The sequence below is a fragment of the Aegilops tauschii genome, chromosome 6 (genome assembly GCF_002575655.3).
Source record: "Aegilops tauschii subsp. strangulata cultivar AL8/78 chromosome 6, Aet v6.0, whole genome shotgun sequence".
NCBI classification, from domain to species: Eukaryota; Viridiplantae; Streptophyta; class Magnoliopsida; order Poales; family Poaceae; genus Aegilops; species Aegilops tauschii.
The window spans coordinates 285,217,333-285,243,234 of record NC_053040.3 but is presented as its reverse complement, the minus strand read 5'-3'; positions in this window follow the sequence as shown (position 1 = coordinate 285,243,234).

The window sequence follows — 25,902 nt, the reverse complement described above, 5'->3', positions numbered from 1 at the left end:
TAGCCACCTTGTTCACTAATGATGAGAAAACTCGCTACTATTATATCCTTAAATTATTTCCATTCTCATTAAAGGGTGATTCTAAGATATGGTTTAATTCTCTTGATCCTGGTTGTGTGCGTAGTCCCCAGGATATGATTTATTACTTCTCTGCTAAATATTTCCCTGCTCCTAAGAAACAAGCCGCTTTAAGGGAAATATATAATTTTGTGCAAATTGAAGAAGAGAGTCTCCCACAAGATTGGTGGAGGCTTCTCCAATTACTTAATGCTTTGCCTGATCATCCTCTCAAGAAAAATGAAATACTTGATATCTTTTATAATGGACTAACCGATGCTTCCAGAGACCACCTGGATAGTTGTGCTGGTTGTGTTTTCAGGGAAAGAACTGTCGATCAAGCTGAAATTCTATTGAATAATATGTTGACTAATGAAAATAATTGGACACTTCCTGAACCAACTCCTAAGCCAGCTCGGTACCTTTGGAATGGGTACCTTGAAGATCGGTACCTCTGGAAATAGGTACCTGGTATTGGATAAAGCGCCCCCGGTCTAATGAGCATACTTGGAGAAAGGAGAACTTCCCGCCTATAATGTTGGGTTGGCAACCTACCCATTCGAAAGGGGTATTCTATTTCTCAGTCCTGAAGATATGCAAGAGGCAAAGAAATCTATGAAGGAAAAAGGTATTAAAGCTGAAGATGTTAAGAATTTACCTCCTGTTGAAGGAATACATGGTCTTAATTTACCGCCTGTTGAAGAAACACATGGTCTTGATAACCCGACACAGGTAGTAAAGGTAAATTCTCTCTATAGATATGATAAAGCTGAAATCCCTCCTACTAAGTTTGCTAGCCAATGTTTGGATGAGTTTGATAACTTTATGGTTAAGCAAGAAGACTTCAATGCTTATTTTGGTAGAGAATTAAGACGCAATGCTTATATGATTGAACACTTGAGTGATTATATCTCTAGAGTTAAAGGTGAACTTAAACTCATTAGTAAACATGCTTCTATGGTTATCACTCAAGTAGAACAAGTACTTAAAGCTCAGAATGATTTGCTCAATGAATTGAATAGTAAGAATAATGACTTTGCTATTAGAGTTGCAACTAGAGGAGGTAAAGTGACTCAGGAAACTTTGTATCCTGAGGGCCACCCTAAGAGAATTGAGCAGGATTCTCAGAGAAATAATGTTGATACACCTATTCCTTCTAAGAGGAAGAAAAATAAAAATGATAGGATTCTGCATGCTTCTAGTGAACCTGTTGTTGACACACCTGAGAATCCCAATGATATTTCTATCTCTGATGCTGAAACACAATCTGGTAATGAGCATGAACCTAGTGATAATGTTAATGATGATGTTCATGTTGATGCTCAACCTAGCAATGACAATGATGTAGAAATTGAACCTGCTGTTGATCTTGATAACCCACAATCAAAGAATCAACGTTATGATAAGAGAGACTTTGTTGCTAGGAAGCATGGTAAGGAAAGAGAACCTTGGGTTCAGAAACCCATGCCCTTTCCTCCTAAACCATCCAAGAAAAAGGATGATGAAGATTTTGAGCGCTTTGCTGAAATGATTAGACCTATCTTTTTGCGTATGCGTTTGACTGATATGCTCAAAATGAATCCTTATGCTAAGTATATGAAAGAAATAGTTACTAATAAAAGAAAGATACCGGAAGCTGAAATTTCCACCATGCTTGCTAATTATACTTTTAAGGGTGGAATACCAAAGAAACTTGGAGATCCAAGAGTACCAACTATACCATGCTCCATTAAAAGAAACTATGTTAGAACTGCTTTATGTGATCTTGGAGCTGGTGTTAGTGTTATGACTCTTTCTTTATATCGTAGACTTGATTTGAATAAGTTGACACCTACTGAAATAACTTTGCAAATGGCTGATAAATCAACTGCTATACCTGTCGGTATTTGTGATGATGTGCCTGTTGTGGTTGCAAACGTTACTATTTTAACGGACTTTGTTATTCTTGATATTCCCGAGGACGATAGTATGTCATTATTCTTGGAAGACCCTTTTTGAATATGCAGGGGCTGTTATTGATTGCAACAAAGGCAATGTCACTTTTCACGTTAATGGCAATGAGCATACGGTCCACTTTCCGAGGAAACAACCTCAAGTGCATAGTATTAATTCTATTGGAAAAATTCCATCGATTATTATTGGAGGTTTTGAATTTCCTCTTCCTACTGTCAAGAAGAAATATGATATTCTTATTATTGGGGACGTGCATATCCCCGTCGAGTTAACATAGTGTCATTCGAAATTTCTCCGGTTCCATGTTATTTAGAATGAGTTTGCTAACAAGACTTGATCAACCTTGTTAGTGGATTCCTTTTGATGAGCATGATATGGATGAAGTTAGAAAGCACAACCTTCTGTACCCTCCTTTTACTTTCTGTTATTCAGATTAAATAAAGCAAAAATAGTATTTTCTGTCTATTTTCTGATTTATCCGTGCAATAAAAAATACCCCGAAATTGAAATATGATTTTTTCTAGAATATTTGAGAATATCTGGCACTGAGAGCACAGCAGGGGGAGCAAGCACCTGGCCACGAGGGTCCAGGGCGCGCCCCCCTACCTCGTGGGCCCATGGTGGCTCCCCTCCACTTATTCCAGCAACCACACACTCCTTCTTCCTCCCAAAAAATCACCAATCAGCTCAAGCACGAGTTCTAGCTCATTTTGCTGCGATTTCGATCTCCTTGCTCAAAGCTCCACTCATAAAACTGCTTTGGGGGATTGTTCTTCGGTATGTGACTCCTCCAATGGTCCAATTAGTTTTTTGTTCTAGTGCTTTATTCATTGCAAATTTTTGCTGCCTAGGTGACCCTGTTCTTGAGCTTGCATGCCAAATTTATATGGTCCCAAGTAGTTCTAATGCATGATATGTCCTATAGGCACTTGTGGGAGTAGTTTCTATCAATTTTGTTGAGTTTGGTTCACTTTTATTTGAAGTTACTAAAATTTTCAGAAATTTTTCAGAGGAAGAAATATGTTTAGGAAAATGTACCAAGGTGGTCCTTCAAGGAAGCAAGGACCCAGGCTCGCAATACGCGATGCGCGATGAACCACCAAGGGAAGCTCAAGTGCGGGCTTGTGAATGGCCGTCAGAGGACTTTATGGATCGAGCAGGAATCAAGGAGGAATTTGACGCATATGTGCGTAACGCGGATCTTGAGAGCTTCGAGGCAGATAAGTGCCGTCAGTACTACTATCTCACTGATTCCTTTGTGAGAAGGTTTGAATTTTCATCATCACGCAATTCACAAACTGTCCTGTTTGATCTTTATGAAAATTCCTATACTATGGACTTAGAGGATTTTAATACTGCTTGCAAACTTCCACAACGGGGTAGCACTAGTGAGCCTCGCAAATCTGAGTTTAGAGATTTTCTTGCTAGTATAACTGTGGGGGAGTCTAGAGATATAACACAAGCTACCATAGGGAGCATTCATTTTCCTGCTATACATTATTTTGCACTCTTCATAGGTAGGTGCATAAATGGTAAGGATGAAGCATGTCACATATGTGTCCCTGACCTCAGTGTTCTCAGGAGTGCTGTATTAGGAGATAAACATTATAATTTGGGAGCCATTGTTGCACGTAGGTTGCATAATAATAGAATTAATGTAGATTTCTTTGGTGGAATTTATGCAACCCGTCTAGCTAATCTTTGACAGACGACGCACCTATCACGTCGCTCTCCCTGCTCCTACTTTCTTTGACTTTCAGACAAAAGGGAGACATGTTATAACCAGGGAGGAGGCGAACGAGTACGAGGGGAGGACTGAGACAGCTCGCCTCCAAGCTGCAGCCCATGATGCAATAGCCGCTGCATCTCAGTATGACCCCAACTACAACTTTGGATATCCGCCTGGCCAGTTGTGGCAATAGACCAACTTAGGCCAAAAGCCTATGTTTGGGGGAGTACGTATTTCTCACCGACATTACATTTATGTTCACACACTCATGCTAGTTGTCGGTGCTCATACTTTTTCACTGTAATATCCATGCTAGTTTATTTTCCTTCTTATGCTTTCTTCTTGTGTGTTTGAAAAACCTTAAGAAAACTAAAAAAATAGTTGTAGCTTTTAGCTAGTTTACTTTCTTGCTGTAGTAGTAATAATTAAAAGAAAACCCAAAAAGATTTCTCGTTCTTCTTTTGTTTGTTGGGAGCCTTCCCGTGTAAGTAGTTTTATTTCCTTCCTTTTTCTTTGGGGGTTGAGAGGAGAAGACCATAATGAAAATGTTGAAGTGGCTCTTATATGCATTATTGTTTATTTAACCAAGAGCCCATATTGTCTTGTCTTCTCCTGTTTATTGAATGCCTGCAGATTCCAGCTTAGTCCAATGCACGTGCACTATTATTATTATTCACATCGTTCGGTCGTGCAAGTGAAAGGCAATAATGACAATATATGATGGACTGTTTGAGATGAGAGAAGCTGGTATGAACTCGACCTCTCTTGTTTTTGTAAATATGATTAGTTCATCGTTCCTGATTCAGCCTATTATGAATAAACATGTTTGCAATGACAATTAGAGATTATAGTTGCTTATGTCATGCTTAATTAGCTAGGAGTTTATAATGGTTTACCTTGCGTGCCAACATGGTATTAAAATGGTTGTGATGTGGTATGATAGGGTGGTATCCTCCTTTGAATGATCCGAGTGGCTTGACTTGGCACATGTTCACACATGTAGTTGAAACAAATCAACATAGCCTTCACGATATTTATGTTCATGGTGGATTATATCCTACTCATGCTTGCACTCAATGTTTATTAATTTTAATGCATGTTCATGACTGTTGTCGCTCTCTAGTTGGTCGCTTTCCAGTCTTTTTCTAGCCTTCACTTGTACCAAGCGGGAATACTGCTTATGCATCCAATCCCTTAAACCCCAAAGCTATTCCATATGAGTCCACGATACCTTCCTATATGCGGTATCTACCTGCCGTTCCAAGTAAATTTGTATGTGCCAAACTCTAAACCTTCAAATGAAATTCTGTTTTGTATGCTCGAATAGCTCATATATCAACTAGGGCTGTCTGTATCTTCCATGCTAGGCTGGTTATTCTCAAGAGGAGTGGACTCCGCTCCTCACTCACGAGAAAATGGCTGGTCACCGGGATGCCCAGTCCCATGCTTTATGCAAATCAAATCGAAATAATTGCAAACACAACTCCCCCGGGACTCTTGTTAGTTGGAGGCACTCGTTGTTTCGAGCAAGCCATGGATTGATGCTTGTTGGTGGAGGGGGGGTATAAACTTTACCATTCTGTTTGGGAACCGCCTATAATGTGAGTAGCATGGAAGATATCGAGATCTCTTGGTTGTTATGTTGACAATGAAAGTATACCGCTCAAAATATTATTTATCTCTATTTCAAAACCGAGCTCTGGCACCTCTACAAATCCCTGCTTCCCTCTGCGAAGGGCCTATCTATTTACTTTTATGTTGAGTCATCACCCTCTTATTAAAAAACACCAGTTGGAGGGCACCGCTGTCATTTGCATCCATTACTATTAGTTTATATTGAGTATGACTGGATCTCTTTTACCATGAATTACAATGTTTAGTCAGTCCTTGATCTTTAAAGGTGCTCTACATTTATGTTTTGCGGTCTCAGAAAGGGCTAGCGAGATACCATCTTGTCATATCATATTATGATTGTTTTGAGAAAGTGTTGTCATCCGAGATTTATTATTATTGCTCGCTAGTTGATTGTGCCATTGACATGAGTAAACATGAGACCTAAGTGTTATTGTGAATATGGTTAGTCCATAATATTTGCTGAAAACTTGAATGCTGGCTTTACATATTTACAACAACAAGAGCAAACAGAGTTTGTAATTTTTTTTCTTTATCACTTTCAGTTTATCAACTAAATTGCTTGAGGACAAGCAAAGGTTTAATCTTGGGGGAGTTGATACGTCTCCAACGTATCTAGTTTTCCAAACACTTTTGCCCTTGTTTTGGACTCTAACTTGCATGATTTGAATGGAACTAACCCGGACTGATGCTATTTTCAGCAGAATTGCCATGGTGTTATTTTGTGCAGAAAAAAGTTCTCGGAATGACCTGAAAATCAACAGAGAATTATTTTGGAATATATAAAAAATACTGGCGAAAGAATCAAGGCCAGGGAGCCCACACCCTGTCCACGAGGGTGGGAGGCGCGCCTGCCCCCCTGGGCGCGACCGCCTGCCTCGTGGGCCCCCTGGAGCTCCACCAACCTCAACTCCAACTCTATATATTCATGTTCGGGGAGAAAAAATCAGAGAGAAAGATTCATTGCGTTTTACGATGCGGAGCCGCCGCCAAGCCCTAAACTCTCTCGGGAGGGCTAATCTGGAGTCTGTTCGGGGTTCCGGAGAGGGGAATCCATCGCCATCGCCATCATCAACCATCCTCCATCACCAATTTCATGATGCTCACCGCCGTGCGTGAGTAATACCATCGTAGGCTTGCTGGATGGTGATGGGTTGGATGAGATTTATCATGTAATCGGGTTAGTTTTGTTAGGGTTTGATCCCTAGTATCCACTATGTTCTGAGATTGATGTTGCTATGACTTTGCTATGCTTAATGCTTGTCACTAGGGCCCGAGTGCCATGATTTCAGATCTGAACCTATTATGTTTTCATGAATATATGTGAGTTCTTGATCCTATCTTGCAAGTCTATAGTCACCTACTATGTGTTATGATCCGGCAACCCCGAAGTGACAATAATCGGGACCACTCCCGGTGATGACCATAGTTTGAGGAGTCCATGTATTCACTATGTGTTAATGCTTTGGTCCGGTACTCTATTAAAAGGAGGCCTTTATATCCCTTAGTTTCCAATAGGACGCCGCTGCCACGGGAGGGTAGGACAAAAGATGTCATGCAAGTTCTTTTCCATAAGCACGTATGACTATATTCGGAATACATGCCTACATTACATTGATGAATTAGAGCTAGTTTTGTGTCACCCTATGTTATAACTGTTGCATGAATAATTGCATACGGCATAATTCTCCATCATCGATCCAATGCCTACGAGCTTTTCACATATTGTTCTTCGCTTATTTACTTTACCGTTGCCACTGTTACAATCACTACAAAACTGCTACTGTTACTTTTGCTACCATTACCGTTACTTCCATACTACTTTGCTACTAAATACTTTGCTGCAGATATTAAGTTATCCAAGTGTGGTTGAATTGACAACTCAACTGCTAATACTTGAGAATATTATTTGGCTCCCCTTCTGTCGAATCAATAAATTTGGGTTGAATACTCTACCCTCGAAAACTGTTGCGATCCCCTATACTGGTGGGTTATCAGTAGGGCAAACCAAACTGATAATTTGAAGAGACTTGCAAAGATAACCAATCATACATAAAAGAATTCAGAGAAGATTCAAATATTGTTCATAGATAATCTTGATCATAAACCCACAATTCATCGGATCTCGACAAACAGACCGCAAAAAGAGTTACATCAAATAGATCTCCAAGAAGATCGAGGAGAACTTTGTATTGAGATCCAAAGAGAGAGAAGAAGCCATCTAGCTAATAACTATGGACCCAAAGGTCTGTGGTAAACTACTCACACATCATCGGAGAGGCTATGGCGTTGATGTAGAAGCCCTCCGTGATCGATGCCCCCTCCGGCAGAGCGCCGGAAAAGGCCCCAAGATGGGATCTCACGGGTACAGAAGGTTGCGGCAGTGGAATTAGGTTTTCGTGGTGCTCCTCGATGGTTTCGGGGTACATAGGTATATATAGGAGGAAGAAGTAGGTCGGTGGAGCCACGAGGGGCCCACGAGGGTGGAGGGCGCGCCCAGGGGGGGTAGGCGCGCCCCCTGCCTCATGACCTCCTCGATGATTTCTTGACGTCCACTCCAAGTCCTCTGGATCATGTTTGTTCCAAAAATAACTCTCCCGAAGGTTTCATTCCGTTTGGACTCCGTTTGACATTCCTTTTCTGCGAAACACTGAAATAGGCAAAAAAACAGCAATTTGCACTGGGCCTTGGGTTAATAGGTTAGTCCCAAAAATAATATAAAAGTGTATAATAAAGCCCATTATACATCCAAAACAGAATATATAATAGCATGGAGAAATAAAAAATTATAGATACGTTGGAGACGTATCAAGCATCCCCAAGCTTAATTCCTGCTCGTCCTCGAGTAGGTAAATGATAAAAACAGAATTTTTGATGTGGAATGCTACTTAGAATATTCTTCATGTATTTCTCTTTATTGTGGCATGAATGTTTATATCCGAAAGATTCAAAATAAAAGTTTAATATTGACATGAAAATAATAATACTGCAAGCATACTAACAAAGCAATCATGTCTTCTCAAAATAACATGGCCAAAGAAAGTTATCCCTACAAAATCATATATTCTGGCTATGCTCTATCTTCACCACACAAAGTATTTAAACCATGCACAACCCCGATGACAAGCCAAGCAATTGTTTCATACTTTTGATGTTCTCAAACTTTTTCAATCTTCACGCAATACATGAGCGTGAGACATGGACATAGCACTATAGGTGGAATAGAATGGTGGTTGTGGAGAAGACAAAAAAGGAGAAGATAGTCTCACATCAACTAGGCGTATCAATGGGCTATGGAGATGCCCATCAATAGATATCAATGTGAGTGAGTAGGGATTGCCATGCAACGGATGCACTAGAGCTATAAGTGTATGAAAGCTCAACAAAAGAAACTAAGTGGGTGTGCATCCAACTCGCTTGCTCACGAAGACCTAGGGCATTTTGAGGAAGCCCATCATTGGAATATACAAGCCAAGTTCTATAATGTAAAGTTCCCACTAGTATATGAAAAATGACAACATAGGAGTCTCTCTATCATGAAGATCATGGTGCTACTTTGAAGCACAGTGTGGAAAAAAGATAGTAACATTGTCCCTTCTCTCTTTTTCTCTCATTTTTTTATTTGGGCCTTCTTTCTCTCTTTTTTTTTTCTTTTGGCCTCTTTTCTTTCTTTCTTTTTTCTTCGTCCGGAGTCTCATCCCGACTTATGGGGGGTTCATAGTCTCCATCATCCTTTCCTCACATGGGACAATGCTCTAATAATTATAATCACACTTTTATTTACTTACAACTCAAGAATTACAACTCGATATTTAGAACATAATATGACTCTATGTGATTGCCTCCGGCGGTGTACCAGGATATGCAATGAATCAAGAGTGACATGTATGAAAGAATTATGGAGGTGGCTTTGCCACAAATACGATGTCAACTACATGATCATGCAAAGCAATATGACAATGATGAAGCGTGTCATAATAAATGGACGGTGGTAAGTTGCATGGCAATATATCTCGGAATGGCTATGGAAATGCCATAATAGGTAGGTATGGTGGCTGTTTTGAGGAAGGTATATGGTGGGTATATGATACCGGCGAAAGGTGCACGGTATTAGAGAGGCTAGCAATGGTGGAAGGGTGAGAGTGCGTATAATCCATGGACTCAACATTAGTCATAAAGAACTCACATACTTGTTGCAAAAATCTATTAGTTATCAAAACGAAGTACTACGCGCATGCTCCTAGGGGGATATATTGGTAGGAAAAGACCATCGCTCGTCCCCGACCGCCACTCATAAGGAAGACAATCAATAAATAAATCATGATCCGACTTCATCACATAACGGTTCACCATACGTGCATGCTACGGGAATCACAAACTTTAGAACAAGTATTTCTCAAATTCACAACTACTCAACTAGCATGACTCTAATATCACCATCTTCATATTTCAAAACAATTATCAAGTATCAAACTTCTCTTAGTATTCAATGCACTTTATAGTTTTTATCTTGGATGCCTATCATATTAGGACTAATTTTATAACCAAAGCAAATTACCATGCTGTTCTAAAGGACTCTCAAAATAATATAAGTGAAGCATGAGATATCAATAATTTCTATAAAATATAACCACCACCGTGCTCTAAAAGATATAAGTGAAGCACTAGAGCAAAATTGTTTAGCTCAAAAGATATAAGTGAAGCACATAGAGTATTCTAATAAATTCCAAATAATGTGTGTCTCTCTCAAAAGGTGTGTACAGCAAGGATGAATGTGATGAAATAAAAAGCAAAGACTCAAATCATACAAGACGCTCCAAGCAAAACACATATCATGTGGTGAATAAAACTATAGCTCCAAGTAAAGTTACCGATGGACGAAGACAAAAGAGGGGATGCCTTCTGGGGCATCCCCAAGCTTAGGATTTTTGGTGTCCTTGGATTTTACTTTGGGGTGCCTTGGGCATCCCCAAGCTTAGCCTCTTGCCACTCCTTGTTCCATAATCCATCAAATCTTTACCCAAAACTTGAAAACTTCACAACACAAAACTTAACAGAAAATCTCGTGAGCTCCGTTAGCGAAAGAAAACAAAACACCACTTCAAGGTACTGTAATGAACTCATTATTTATTTATATTGGTGTTAAACCTACTGTATTCCAAATTTTCTATGGTTCATAAACTCCATTACTAGCCATAGATTCATCAAAATAAGCAAACAACACACGAAAAACAGAATCTGTAAAAAACAGAACAGTCTGTAGTAATCTGTAACTAACGCAAACTTCTGGAACTCCAAAAATTCTAAAATAAATTTCTGGACGTGAGTAATTTATATATTAATCATCTTGAAAAAAAATCAACTAAATATCACTCTCCAGTAAAAAGTTGTAGCTAATCTCGTGAGCGCTAGAGTTTCTGTTTTTTACAGCAAGATCGCAAAGACTTTCCCCAAGTCTTCCCAAAGGTTCTACTTGGCACAAACACTAATTAAAACACAAAACCACATCTAAACAGAAGCTAGATGGATTATTTATTTCTAAGCAGAACCAAAAAGCAAAAAAACTAAAATAAAATTGGGTTGCCTCCCAACAAGCGCTATCGTTTAACGCCCCTAGCTAGGCATAAAGGCAAGGATAGATCTAGGTGTTACCATCTTTGGTGGGCAATTCTTCAATAAGACACCTATAACCCCTAGGAGTTTCTTTCTTTTTATTAATTATCAAACTCCTAGGCACGAAATCGAGAAAATAATTTGTAGCAAAAGGTTCCTTAAGGATAGCGAGAAAATTGGGCTGAACACTTATGGATTTGAGGTCCGCATTTCCCATACTAGAAGTTTCACCCTTATTTTTAGGAACATACATCAATTTGGCAATCTTAGCATTAGAGGAGTGTTTTTCACGGAAGAAAAGGCAGACCCTAGGTTGGTAATAATATCCTCAATTTTATCAATTCTAGTGGAATCTTGATCTATCTTTTCATTAACCATAGGTTCCTTTTCTTTAAAAAATTTAAGACCAACTCCTACCTTAGATCCGTATTGGGTAATTTGGTTGTGGATCTTTCTATCCAAATTTTCAATCAACTCTATGGTGGCAACTTTATTTTCAATAATTTCAAGCCGTTGCATCACATGTTCCAAAGTTAAAATAGTTCCATTAACCAAAAGAGGTGGTGGGCCAAACAAATCTATCATAGCATTATAAGAATCAAAAGTATGGCTACCCAAGAAATTTCCTCCGGTAATGGTATCAAGAATATATCTATTCCAAGGAGTGATGCCTACATAAAAATTGCGAAGAAGAACGGAAGTAGATTGCTTCCTTGTAGATCTATGTTGCGCATTGCAAATTCTGTACCAAGCATCTTTTAGATTTTATCCCTCCCTTTGTTTAAAATTAAGGACTTCATTCTCGGGAGACAAAGGAGTAGATAAAGGACTAGCCATGACGGCACATGGGACACAAAAGGCAAGCGAAAAAAGAAGCGAACAGAAAGAGAGGGCGAATAAAACGGCATGGGTGAAGTGGGGGAGAGGAAAACGAGAGGCAAATGGCAAATAATGTAATGCGGGGGATAAGAGTTTGTGATGGGTACTTGGTATGTCTTGACTTGTGCGTAGACTCCCCGGCAATGGCGCCAAAAATCCTTCTTGCTACGTCTTGAGCACTGCGTTGGTTTTTCCTTGAAGAGGAAAGGGTGATGCAGCAAAGTAGCGTAAGTATTTCCCTCAGTTTTTGAGAACCAAGGTATCAATCCAGTAGGAGGCCACACGCAAGTCCCTCGTACCTACACAAACAAATAAGAACCTTGCAACCAACGCGATAAAGGGGTTGTCAATCCCTTCACAGCCACTTGCAAAAGTGAGATCTGATAGAGATGATAAGATAATATTTTTGGTATTTTTATGATAAAGACTAAAAGTAAAGAAAGCAAAATAAACGGTGATAGAAATAGCTTGTTGATGGGAGATTAATATGATGGAGAATAGACCCGGGGGCCATAGGTTTCACTAGTGGCTTCTCTCAAGATAGCATAAGTATTACGGTGGGTGAACAAATTACTGTCGAGAAATTGATAGAAAAGTGCATAATTATGAGAATATCTAGGCATGATCATGTATATAGGCATCACGTCCGTGACAAGTAGACCGACTCCTGCCTGCATCTACTACTATTACTCCACACATCGACTGCTATCCAGCATGCATTTAGAGTATTAAGTCCATAAGAACAGAGTAACGCATTAGGTAAGATGACATGATGTAGAGGGATAAACTCATGCAATATGATATAAACCCCATCTTTTTATCCTCGATGGCAACAATACAATACGTGTCGTTTCCCCTACTGTCACTGGGATCAAGCACCGCATGATTGAACCCAAAGCTAAGCACTTCTCCCATTGCAAGTAAGATCAATCTAGTAGCCCAAACCAAACTGATAATTCAAAGAGACTTGCAAAGATAACCAATCATACATAAAAGAATTCAGAGAAGATTCAAATATTGTTCATAGATAATCTTGATCATAAACCCACAATTCATCGGATCTCGACAAACACACCGCAAAAAGATTTACATCAAATAGATCTCCAAGAAGATCGAGGAGAACTTTGTATTGAGATCCAAAGAGAGAGAAGAAGCCATCTAGCTAATAACTATGGACCCGAAGGTCTGTGGTAAACTACTCACACATCATCGGAGAGGCTATGGTGTTGATGTAGAAGCCCTCCGTGATCGATGCCCCCTCCGGCAGAGCGCCGGAAAAGGCCCCAAGATGGGATCTCACGGGTACAGAAGGTTGCAGCGGTGGAATTAGGTTTTTGTGGTGCTCCTCGATGGTTTCGGGGTACGCAGGTATATATAGGAGGAAGAAGTAGGTCGGTGGAGCCACGAGGGGCCCATGAGGGTGGAGGGCGTGCCCAGGGGGTAGGTGCGCCCCCTGCCTCGTGACCTCCTCGATGATTTCTTGACGTCCACTCCAAGTCCTCTGGATCACGTTTGTTCCAAAAATAACTCTCCCGAAGGTTTCATTCCGTTTGGACTCCGTTTGATATTCCTTTTCTGCGAAACACAGAAATAGGCAAAAAAACAGCAATTTGCACTGGGCCTTGGGTTAATAGGTTAGTCCCAAAATAATATAAAAGTGTATAATAAAGCCAATTATACATCCAAAACAGAATATATAATAGCATGGAGCAATCAAAATTATAGATACGTTGGAGATGTATCAAAGGCCATCTCGCTGAGAACGAGATCCGTATCGGTGTGACCGAATCGTTAAGGTTCTGGCAGTGGCTATGTCATATGAACTCGGTGGCGCGGGATAGAAAGAATCGGTGGGGCCGAGTTGGAGTTTAGGATTTTGACATATTTGGATGGAGAAAGTGGCTGGGGGTTTTGGAGCAATATCACTAAGCATTTGAGCGAGCAAGCCATTAAGCAAACACCTCATCCCCTTTTAATAGTATTGGCTTTCCTATGGACTCAATGTGATCTTGGATCACTAAAATAAATAGGAAGAGTCTTGAGCCTTTACCAATCTTTGTCCTTAGCACCTTGAAGGGGTTCCCCATCCTCTTGTCCATTGCACTCCATTGTCGAACTTGTTTGAAATACACTTGATAAAACAATTAGTCCAACAGGGGATATGTTGACATTAATTACCAAAATCAGCTAGGGAGCACATGTGCTTTCAATCTCCCTTTTTTGGTAATTGATGACAACATACAACAAAGCTTTAATCAAATGATATGAACAGTAGCAAGTAAAGCTTTGGAGGAACATGTAATATGCATAAGCTCCCCCTATATGTATGCAATCATGTGAAGATAGCATGGAAGAACATGTGAGTGCATATCAGGACAAGGTAAGCAACGAGTTACATGTATCTTGGCTATATGCATCAGAGCAAATAATGTGGTTGAGAAATGTACCTTCATGTTTATGATTCCCTCTTGCAAACAATATGTGCAACAACAAGATATCATCATGCACATGAGTGTGATGCATATACTTACCTTGTGGTCTTGAGCTGACTTTTGAGGGAGTAGACTTGAGAAAACAGGGTTAGATAACACAAGAACACTCCAAATAAAGCAGTTTCAAAAAAATCCACAAGAATACCAAGACTGGGATGACATGTAATGGGTGAGTACTACAGTGAGTACTTCTATTAGATATAGACATGTCCCCAAAGATTTAGGATATGCAAGAAGTTCCAAAGATTTTTCTCCCCTTAAGTATAGACTCTTTCTCCCCCTGAATATGATATTGGATAATGGGAGAAGGTAAGGTGAGATAAAATCAGAGCAAAGATAAACAAAGGAAAATTAGAATCAATCATGCTAACATGTCTTCCCCTCTTAAAGACATGTGACTTCTCTCCTCTTGTTAGCAAGCATCTGTAGAAGAGCTTAGATGTGCTCTCTGATTTGATAAGCTTTGATGTGCTCTCTCTCCCCTTTGACATCAATTTCCATGAAGGGCTTCTGGAATATGAGTCAAGTACGTGTGGTCCTTGAGAGTCACTACAAAGCAGCAAGTAGCCTGAGATGCTGATAGAGGAAAAGAATCATTGAGTGAAGCTGAAGAAAATGGGCAATATCAAATGACAAAATGCTTTCTTAGTGTTGAAATCTGTGACAACGATCTGTTTCCATCGGTGACTTTGGGATAGTAGAGCCACAGAAGGTGGTCATAAGTGAGACTGAGTTAGTCCTTGTTGATGTCTACTACGCAACTTTATTCTTGTAGACTCGTGTTGGGCCTCCAAGCGCAGAGTTTTGTAGGACAGTAGCAATTTTCCCTCAAGTGGATGACCTAAGGTTTATCAATCCGTGGGAGGCATAGGATGAAGATGGTCTCTCTCAAACAACCCTGCAACCAAATACAAGAAATCTCTTGTGTCCCCAACAGACCTAATACAATGGCATATTGTATAGGTGCAGTAGTTCGGTGAAGAGATGGTGATAAAAGTGTAATATGGATGGTAGAAATATATTTTTATAATCTGAATAAATAAAAACAACAAGGTAGAAAATAGTAAACGGGCACAAAACCGGTATTGCAATGCTTGAAAATGAGGCCTAGGGTCCGTACTTTCACTAGTGCAATCTCTCAACAATGCTAATATAATTGGATCATATAACCATTCCTCAACGTGCAACGAAGAATCACTCCAAAGTTCCTATCTAGCGGAGAACAAAAGAAGAAATCATTTGTAGGGTACGAAACCACCTCGAAGATATTCTTTTTGATCGATCTATCCAAGAGTTCATACTAAAATAACACCAAATAATTTCAGATTCATAATACTCAATCCAACACAAAGAACTTCAAAGAGTGCCCCAAGATTTCTACCGGAGAAACAAAGACAAGAACGTGCATCAACCCCTATGCGTAGGTTACCCCAATGTCACCTCGGGAATCCGCGAGTTGAGTGCCAAAACATATATCAAGTGAATCAATACGATACCCCATTGTCACCACGAGTATTCATATGCAAGACATATATCAAGTGCTCTCAAATCCATAAAAGTATTCAATCCGATAACAATGAAATCTCAAAGGGAAAAACTCAATTCATCACAACAAGATAGAGAGGGGAAAACACCATATGATCCTACTATATTAACAAAGCCCGCGATACATCAAGATCGTGACATCTCAAGAACACGAGAGAGAGATTAAACATATAGCTACTGGTATAAACCCTCAGCCCCGAGGGTGGACTACTCCCTCCTCATCATGGTGGCCGCCAGGATGATGAAGATGGCCACCGGTGATGATTCCCCCCTCCGACAGGGTGCCGGAATGGGGTCTAGATTGGTTTTCGGTGGATACAGAGGTCAACGGTGGCGGAACTCCTGATCGGTTAACCCCGAGGGTTTTTATAGGGTAAAGAGGGGGTTCGGGAGGCCACCGAGGTGGGCACAACCCACCTGGGCGTGCCCTGGTGGGTTGTGCCCCCCTTGGGGCACCCCCAGGTGCTCTCTGGCCCATTGGTGGTCTTCTGGTCCATAAAAAATCCACAAAAAGTTTCGCGGTGTTTGGACTCCGTTTGATATTGATTTCCGGCGATGTAAAAAAATGCAAAAAGCAGCAACTGGCACTTGGCACTATGTCAATAGGTTAGTACAAAAAATTGATATAAAATGACTATAAAATGATTATAAAACATCCAAGAATGATAATATAACAAGATGGAACAATAAAAAAAAATTATAGATACGTAGGAGACGTATCAGCATCCCCAAGCTTAATTCTTGCTCGTCCTCGAGTAGGTAAATGATAAAAATAGAATTTTTGATGTGGAATGTTGCCTAACATGTCATCTCATATTCTTTTCTTTGTACCATGGACATTTGTACTTTTATATGGTTTAAAGCAATAGTCTAGTTTTGAAATGAGGACTTAAATACTCAAGCATATCAACAAGCAACCATGTCTTTCAAAATATCAACGCTAAAATAAGTTATCCCTAGCCCATCATGCTCAATCATTGATTCATTCATGAAACACACTCGCATATTAGCTACACCCAATGCTCAAGTACGATCATAGTGCCCCCTAGTTGGTGCTTTATAAGAGAAGATGGAGACTCAAATTAAAAATAAAAATTGCATAAAGTAAAAGAAAGGCCCTTCGCGGAGGGAAGTAGGGATTTTTAGAGGTGCCCTAAAATTGAGAGATAAAAACATTTTGAGAGGCATACTTTTCCCACCAACGAAAATGACTTAGAGCTCCCAACACTTTCCATGCTAGATATATCATAGGCAGTTCCCAAACAGAAAATAAAGTTTATTCCTTTTTCCACCATACTTTCACTTTCCATGGCTAACCGTATCCACGGGTGCCTTCCATACCAACACTTTCCAAGGAATTTATTATTTGACAACATAAAGTAAATTCATTTTTCATTTCGGGACTGGGCATCCCTAATACCTTTTCCTTACTCTCGTGCAATGACAAGTGAATAAACACTCATCGTGAGAATAACACATCTAGCCTGGAAAATATCGGCCACCCCTCACTGCCTCGCGAGCGGTATGAGCACACAAAAGAGAAATTTATTTTGAAAATTAGAGATGGCACATACAAATTTTCTTAGAACGGCAAAATGATACCGCATATAGGTAGGTATAGCAGACTCATGTGGAAAAACTGGCTTAAAGGGTTTTGGATGCACAAGTAGTGATCATACTTAGTGCAAAATGAAGGCTAGCAAAAGATTGAGAAGTGACCAACCAAGAAACGAATAATCTCATAAGTGAGCATTGAGCATAATTAACACCGAATAATGCACCACAAGTAGGATGTAATTTCATTGCATAGCTATTGACTTTTGTGCTTGCATAGGGAATCACAAACCTTAACACCAATATTCTTACTAAAGCATAATTACTCATCAACATGACTCACATATCACATCATCATATCTCAATACTATTATGAGGAATCAAGTTTATTTTGTCCAATGATCTTCATGAAAGTTTTTATTATATCCTTCTTGGATATCTATCACTTTGGAACTAATTTTCATGTATTGCTTTTGAAAAGCTCAAACAAATATAAGTGAAGATCATGAACATAATATTTCTTTCTCTCAAATTAATTTAAGTGAAGAAAGAGAGAATTTCTTCAAAAGTACTAAAGCACACCGTGCTCAAAAAGATATAAGTGAAGCACTAGAGCAAATGACAAGCTACTACAAAAAGATATAAGTGAAGATCAAGCGAGTAGTTAAGTTAATAGGTAGCTATTTGAGGACTCTCTCTTATTCAAAAACTTTTAGATCTAAGAATTTATTGAAACAACAAGCAAAAAAATAAAATAAAATGACATTCTAAGAATAGCACACATCATGTGAAGAAGCAAAAACTTAGGCTCAACCGATACTAACCGATAATTGTTGAAGAAGAAAGGTGGGATGCCTACCGGGGCATCCCCAAGCTTAGATGCTTGAGACTTCTTGAAATATTATCTTGGGGTGCCTTGGGCATCCCCAAGCTTGAGCTTTTGTGTCTCCTTAATTCCTCTCATATCACGGTTTTCCTAAATCTCAAAAGCTTCATCCACATAAAACTCAACAAGAACTTGTGAGATAAGTTAGTATAAACCAATAAAACCTTATCATTATCTACTGTAGCAAATCACTAAAATTATTATTCAACATTGCATACTAAATGCCTCTTCATATTTAATACTCCTATCCTCAAATATAATCATTAAACAAGCAAACATATGTAAACAATGCAAACATAACAGCAATCTGCCAAAACAATACAGTCTGTAAAGAATGCCAGAGCATCAATACTTCTTAAACTCCAAAGATTATGAAAATTTACAACACTGTAGAAAATTTATCAGAGCTTAATTTGCAAAAAGTTTCAACTTTTTATCACATTCTGAATTTTCTAGGGAATTTTTGCAACATCGATAAACTTTCTGTTTTGAAACAGCAACTCATATACTTGCAAGATAAGCATGGTAAAGGCTATCCTTGACACTTTTATTGAAATAAAATATGCAAAACATTATTCTAAATAACAGCAAGCAAATTCTAAGAAAATTAAATGACGCTACAAGTAAAACACATATCATGTGACGAATGAAAATATAGCTCCAAGTGAGGTTACCAATAATGTTGGAGACGAAAGAGGGTATGCCTTCCGGGGCGTCCCCAAGCTTAGTTGCTTGGATATTCCTTGAATATTACCTTGAGGTGCCTTGGGAATCCCCAAGCTTAGGGTCTTGTCACTCCTTATTCTCCTCATATCGACATCTCACCCAAAACTTGAAAACTTCAATCACACAAAACTTAACGGAACTTTGTGAGATAGGTTAGTATGATAAAGAGCAAACCATTTCACTTTGGTACTGTCAAAGACAAGATTCATAATTTTTTCCACACAATGCCTACTGTAGCATATCATTTCCACAATTTATATTGAGCAATATATGCCATAGAAACTAGAAAACAAGCAAACTATGCATTGAAAACAGAATCTATCAAAAACAGAACAGTCTGTAGTAATCTGTACTCCAACCATACTTCTGCTACTCCAAAAATTCTGAAAATTAGGAAAACCTGGGTAATTTGTCTATTAATCTTCTGAAGAAAGAATCAGCATTTTATCACGCTTCTGTTAAAAATGAGAATTGTTTTCCTGAGCACAAAAGTTACTGTTTTTTAGCAAGATCAAATCAACTATCACCGTAAGCCATCCCAAAGGTCTTACTTGGCACTTTATTGAAACGAAAGCAATAAAAAATGATTGCTATAGTAGACTAATCATGTGAACACACAAAAACAGTAGGTAAAAGTGTGGGGTTGTCTCCCAACAAGCGCTTTTCTTTAATGCCTTTTAGCTAGGCATGATGATTTCAATGATGTTCGCATAAAAGATAAGAATTGAAACATAAAGGGAGCATCATGAATCATAAGTTCCTCTCTCATAATAATTTTCAGTAGCATCATGAATCGATTCATCAATATAACCATCGCATAAAGCATTCTTTTCATGATCCAAAAGCATAGAAAATGTATTACTCTCCATATAAGCAATTTTATTCTCATTCATAATAGTGGGAGTATCATAGGAAACTCGAATGGTATAAATTGTCCCCACATTAAAAGAGTAATGTTCAGTGAAAGTATATTCAAAATTATGACAATAATTATCAGTACTTTTTATAACATAAGTATCATCACAATAATCATCATAAGTAGGAGGCTTGCAATCATCATAGCAAATTTGATCATTCAAAGTAAGGGGACTAGAAAGATCATCTTCATTAAACATAGCATCCCCAAGCTTGGGAGAAACATTAATTGCAGCAAATAAATTCTCAAACATGTCATTCTCATCAAACATAGCACCCCCAAGCTTGTGGCTTGGCATATCATAAGAATAATCACTCTCATCATTAAAAGTATGAATAGCACCAACGGTATAACAATTCTTATCATCATAATTTCCCAAGTTGGTACCAAAAAGATTTCCAAGATTATAAGAAGTATCATTATCTTGCCAATCATAATCATCACAACAAGCAATAGGCATAACAAAATCATCATCAATAGTGCTCTCGAACATTGTGCCATAAGAGAAAGAAGCAATATCATCATCAAGTGCATCATCTTCTACAATTATTTTTTATTCATTTTCATGAGGCACAACAATAATAGGAGCAACATTATTTGGGAGAGATACCTTTTTACCTCTTTTCTTTCTTCTTTTCTTCTTCTTCACCACATCCTGTGTGGGTTTAATTAATTTCTTCCAGCTTCTTATTGATGAGACTGGTTGAATAAGGAGCTCCTCCTCGTCACCTATTTCATCATGAGAGAAAATAGGAGGGAAAGTAGAAATCTTTACCCCTTTCATTAGTATTCCTTTTATATTCTATTGGTTTTCCCATCTTTCTATAGTTGGCAATATAAGCATTCTCATTGCAATTTACCATGCAAAACATATATATATATATATATATATATATATATATATATATAGACACACATCTGGGCTATTCTGTTTCGCGTAACAGAATATTATTCTGTTACCCTACTTGAACTGATGGTTTCACGCGGTTGTACTGATGATTTTCCTCTCGTTGAACTGATTGTCTTTTCGTCAGAATGGGGCGTGTAATATATCGTTGGAAACATCTTGACATATACATTACAAATATATAGGATTTTTTTGCAAAATAATCACGGTTTAAGAGCAGTTTTGAAAAAATAAATTTTTTCAAAACCGAAAACGCGAATCGTATTTTGGACTCAATTTTCAAATGGTTTATCGGAATTGAGCAAATAAGATGGCGCTGGAAAGCTGGTAAAAATACGCATCTTCCATATATCTACTGTTTTTTCAAATTATATACAATTTAAGAGTAATTTGAAAAACGGTGAAATTCTAGGCGAAATGTATTTTCGCATTTTTTTGCAAATAGTTCGTCGGATTGATGCAAATGATACGGCGTTCGAAAGCTATGGAAAATGCGCAACTTTTTCTTATAGAAATGTTTTTCTAATTCCTTATGGTTTAAAAATGAATTCGAATACTGTTAAATTTGATTTTGAACGTGATTTTTTAAAAAAGTTTTTCGAAATGGGGCAAATAATATACCGTTGAATAGCTATCGAAAATGTAAAACTTAGTCATGTTGAACGTTTTCTCAAATTTATAATCGTTGAAGAGTAATTTTGAATACAGTGAGAGTCATCGTGTTGATTTCCCGTCAGAAAAAACAGTCCTTGTACTGATCTATGTGTGTGTTTGTACTAATGTATTTTTCACAGAGTAATTTTGAATGGTTTTGACAAAAATAATACTTGACCTGATGTTTGTATGGGTTTGTACTGAGCTTGTTTTCACATACTAGAGTTGATTCTGTTTTTTATATGGTTCTCGTAATTTTATAACGGTTTACGGTATCTAGTCCCCGAACTTGCATGGTTTATATCGTTGAACTGAATGATATTTTTTTCAAAAAGAAAATGTTTTGTGTGTTTCTTTTTTAAACTCATTTTTTTGCAATGATGTTTTGGACTTCTCTCATTTTGCGACTTGAACTTTTAACATTTGAATTTTCGTGGGTTTATTGAACTTCCTCGATATTTTACATTCAATCCTTTTTGGAACGTCAGGTGGGTTTATTAAACTTCCTCGATTTTTTGCATTCAATCCTTTTTGGAACGTCGGACACGTCATTGTTTGCACTTGACACCCACATTTCTATTATTTGGAAACAATTTTTTCTTTCTTGTTTTTAATTCAAACTAATCATTGTTTCTAGTTTGAACTGATCATTTATTTTTAATTCAAAATGTTCATTGCTTTTAATTCAGTCATTTCTAATTCAAACTGATTGTTGTTTTTAATTTGAACTGATCACTCTTTTTAATGCAAACTGATTTTTAATTCAAACTGACCATTACCTGTAAGGTTTGCAAATTATAAGGTGGGCTTCTCTAGACCTTTTGGCTAGTGAAATTTATTTTGTATATCTTGAGAACTGATACAATAGATAAGTTTGAATTGTTGCTCACAAAAAATCGGCCACTCTTTCTTTACAAAGTGTTACGAAGAGTACTAGTTGTACTGATCGACATGGACAGATTTGCTACGTACAGCCTATGGAATTATACAATATACAATATTTTTCATATTTTTATGACATAACTAGCAGCGCCACCTCTCGACATAGCTAGTCTCCTTTGCGCTAGCTATTACCGGTCTTGTTCCTTCGCATAGCCTCAGTTCCTATAAGATCAAAAGGGCAGGCATGAGAGAGAGAGATAAATGGAACCAAACCAAGCACACACTTTCGTATATGCAACTACAATGACAATGACAATGACATCGAGTAAGCAGCTGCATCACACGATCAAACAACTACTCCCTCCGTTCCTAAATATTTGTCCTTTTAAAGATTTCAAATGGACTACTACATACGGATGTATATAGTCATACTTTAGAGTGTAGATTCACTCATTTTGCTCCGTATGTAGTCACTTGTTGAAATCTCTAGAAAGACAAATATTTAGGAACGGAGGGAGTAGTAATTACAAGAACCTTGCCTATAAGAAAAATTAAGAGAAAAAAGGAAATGGAGGCATCAAGTAAAACAAGACATCATATAATCATGTTTGCCTGAACTATTAGTAGAAATAGACTAATCAAACTGAACTGGACTAATATCAAAAGGTTGCATGAACTAGAGAGCATAGATGGACTAGAGGCTGATAGGAGCTCGTATTCGATCAACAATACAACTGAAATCCAAAGTTTCCAGACCATGCAGACTAGTTCTATCTTCAGTAGAGAGTGATTCATAGACTAACTTTTATACAACCACTCGTTTTCTGGATGTTTTCGGGCGGGAAACACTTTTTTTAACTTTGTCTTCAGAGTGCAAAAGATGCACGGTGCAGCATTGAGGCATTAAAGCAAACACTCGCAAGGTAAGTAGAGTGGAGTAAAATCTGCAGCTTCCAATGCAACGGAGATGATGTCGACATACACTGGAGCATGGCGTGCTGGAGTGATACACTTCGCGCCTACTCATTGTCGCGGTACCCTGCACACACCAGCCAACAGTTTACCACATGGACTGAATTGGAGCTACAATAAGAATTGAGTTGGTTTAAATTTACAAATTGAACAGAACGAAAAAATTTGACACCACAGGTACATCTAGAAAAAAATTGTAGTAGTTAGTACCAACTACTAAACTAATATACTGGATACTGAACTTATAGATTGCATATTGGTGAACTTTTGCACTTGACCGGAGTAATCAACATGAACTTTTTCTCTCGAAGTTACAACATGTATTCCTCGACGATAATATAAGAACATCAGGGAAAGAAATGTTTGAACGGCAAGACAATAGTGTGTGAACTTGTCGATGTAAACATAAAATATTTCAGGAAACATGCTAAAATTGGTCCCGTTTACTGATCAAGAAAATATTTAGAGATCACCTTTCAAAATCTTGTTTGTGAACTCTTAAGCGAGCAGCAATTGAACATATGTACAGGTACAAGGATGAGATGGCGAAAGCTGACCTTTAGGAGATGTCGAAGAAGAACAGCCAACGACGGTGGTTAAATAATTTTGTAGACCACACGAATTAGAAAAAATGAATCACTGGTTTTCTAACTAGAGAATAGAGATCCTGTTGAACATTTACTGAAAATTTTGCATATAGGTTGATCTTAGCTGAATTGACACATGAAACTGTATAGGTTTATGCATATCAAAATGCATATGAGTTGTTTGATGATACAGTACATGTTGAACTGAGCAAATTCAGAAATTTTTGCAATCAGAAAAAGTGTTTTTTGTAGCTTTTTTTGTCAATGGCCTGTTGTAACATAAGTAGTTAAGTACTAGTACCGCTAATGGCTTTTATATAAATTATGACAAAATCAAACGAAGTTATGAAAAGGCATGCTCCAGCCAATGTGGTGGGCAAGGAGATGCCTGCTGCAAGAGGAGATGCTTGCTGATATGAAGAGGGGGGCATAATGGAGAGAAGAACCTGAATATGGTCAAACAATTGCAGGGCCATCGTGTTTATCAAAATTAAAACCACTCAATGTACTCTTCAGTTTACTTAAATTAATTACTCAGGGGGTGATGCATTTTTATGCTTTAGAAATTCATAATGTTGACTACAAAATCTGAATGGACATAAACTAATTATTACAAATAAACACTGATTTTAGCGTATGGCCCGAGTGGTTGATTCACAAGTTTGCCAATAGTGGATGTATGCATAACCACTAAGTTGCTGTATCATCCTTGATATCGAAAATGGTGTACCAATTAAAATGCAAGGAGCACAATGTTGAAAAGAGCAAAGGCAGTGAATGTGCACACAGTGCCCTATATAATGTGCTAGTCTGTTGATCACAGAAGGACTATAGGGACAATCATTCAAGTGGGTAATATACTAGAGCGTAATGCACGGAGCACATGGCACTGATGGATCAGATACCACACATGTAAACCACACTAAGAAATTTAAGACAATGCAAATATTATCTACAATATGGACATTAAGTATAGTTTGAACTGAACTTTGAATGGATGGGCCTCCAAGCATAGAGTTTTGTAGGACAGTAGCAATTTTCCCTCGAGTGGATGACCTAAGGTTTATCAATCCGTGGGAGGCATAGGATGAAGATGGTCTCTCTCAAACAACCCTGCAACCAAATAAGAAATCTCTTGTGTCCCCAACACACATAATACAAATGGCAAATTGTATAGATGCACTAGTTCGGCGAAGAGATGGTGATAAAAGTGTAATATGGATGGTAGAAATATATTTTTATAAACTGAATTAATAAAAACAGCAAGTATCAAATAGTAAACGGGTAAAAAAAACAGTATTGCAATGCTTGAAAATGAGGCCTAGGGTCCGTACTTTCACTAGTGCAATCTCTCAACAATGCTATTATAATTGGATCATATAACCATCCCTTAGTGTGCAACGAAGAATCACTCCAAAGTTCCTATCTAGCGGAGAACATAAGAAGAAATCGTTTGTAGTGTACGAAACCACCTCGAAGCTTGACAACCCACAAGTATAGGGGATCGCAACAGTTTTTGAGGGTAGAGTATTCAACCCAAATTTATTGATTCGACACAAGGGGAGCCAAAGAATATTCTCAAGTATTAGCAGTTGAGTTGTCAATTCAACCACACCTAGATAACTTAGTATCTGCAGCAAAGTATTTAGTAGCAAAGTAATATTTTTGGTGTTTTGTAGTGATTGTAACAGTAGCAACGGAAAAGTAAATAAGCGAAGAACAATGTATGAAAAGCTCGTAGGCATTGGATCGGTGATGGAGAATTATGCCGGATGCGGTTCATCATGTAACAGTCATAACATAGGGTGACACAGAACTAGCTCCAATTCATCAATGTAATGTAGGCATGTATTCCAAATATAGTTATACGTGCTTATGGAAAAGAACTTGCATGACATCTTTTGTCCTACCCTCCCGT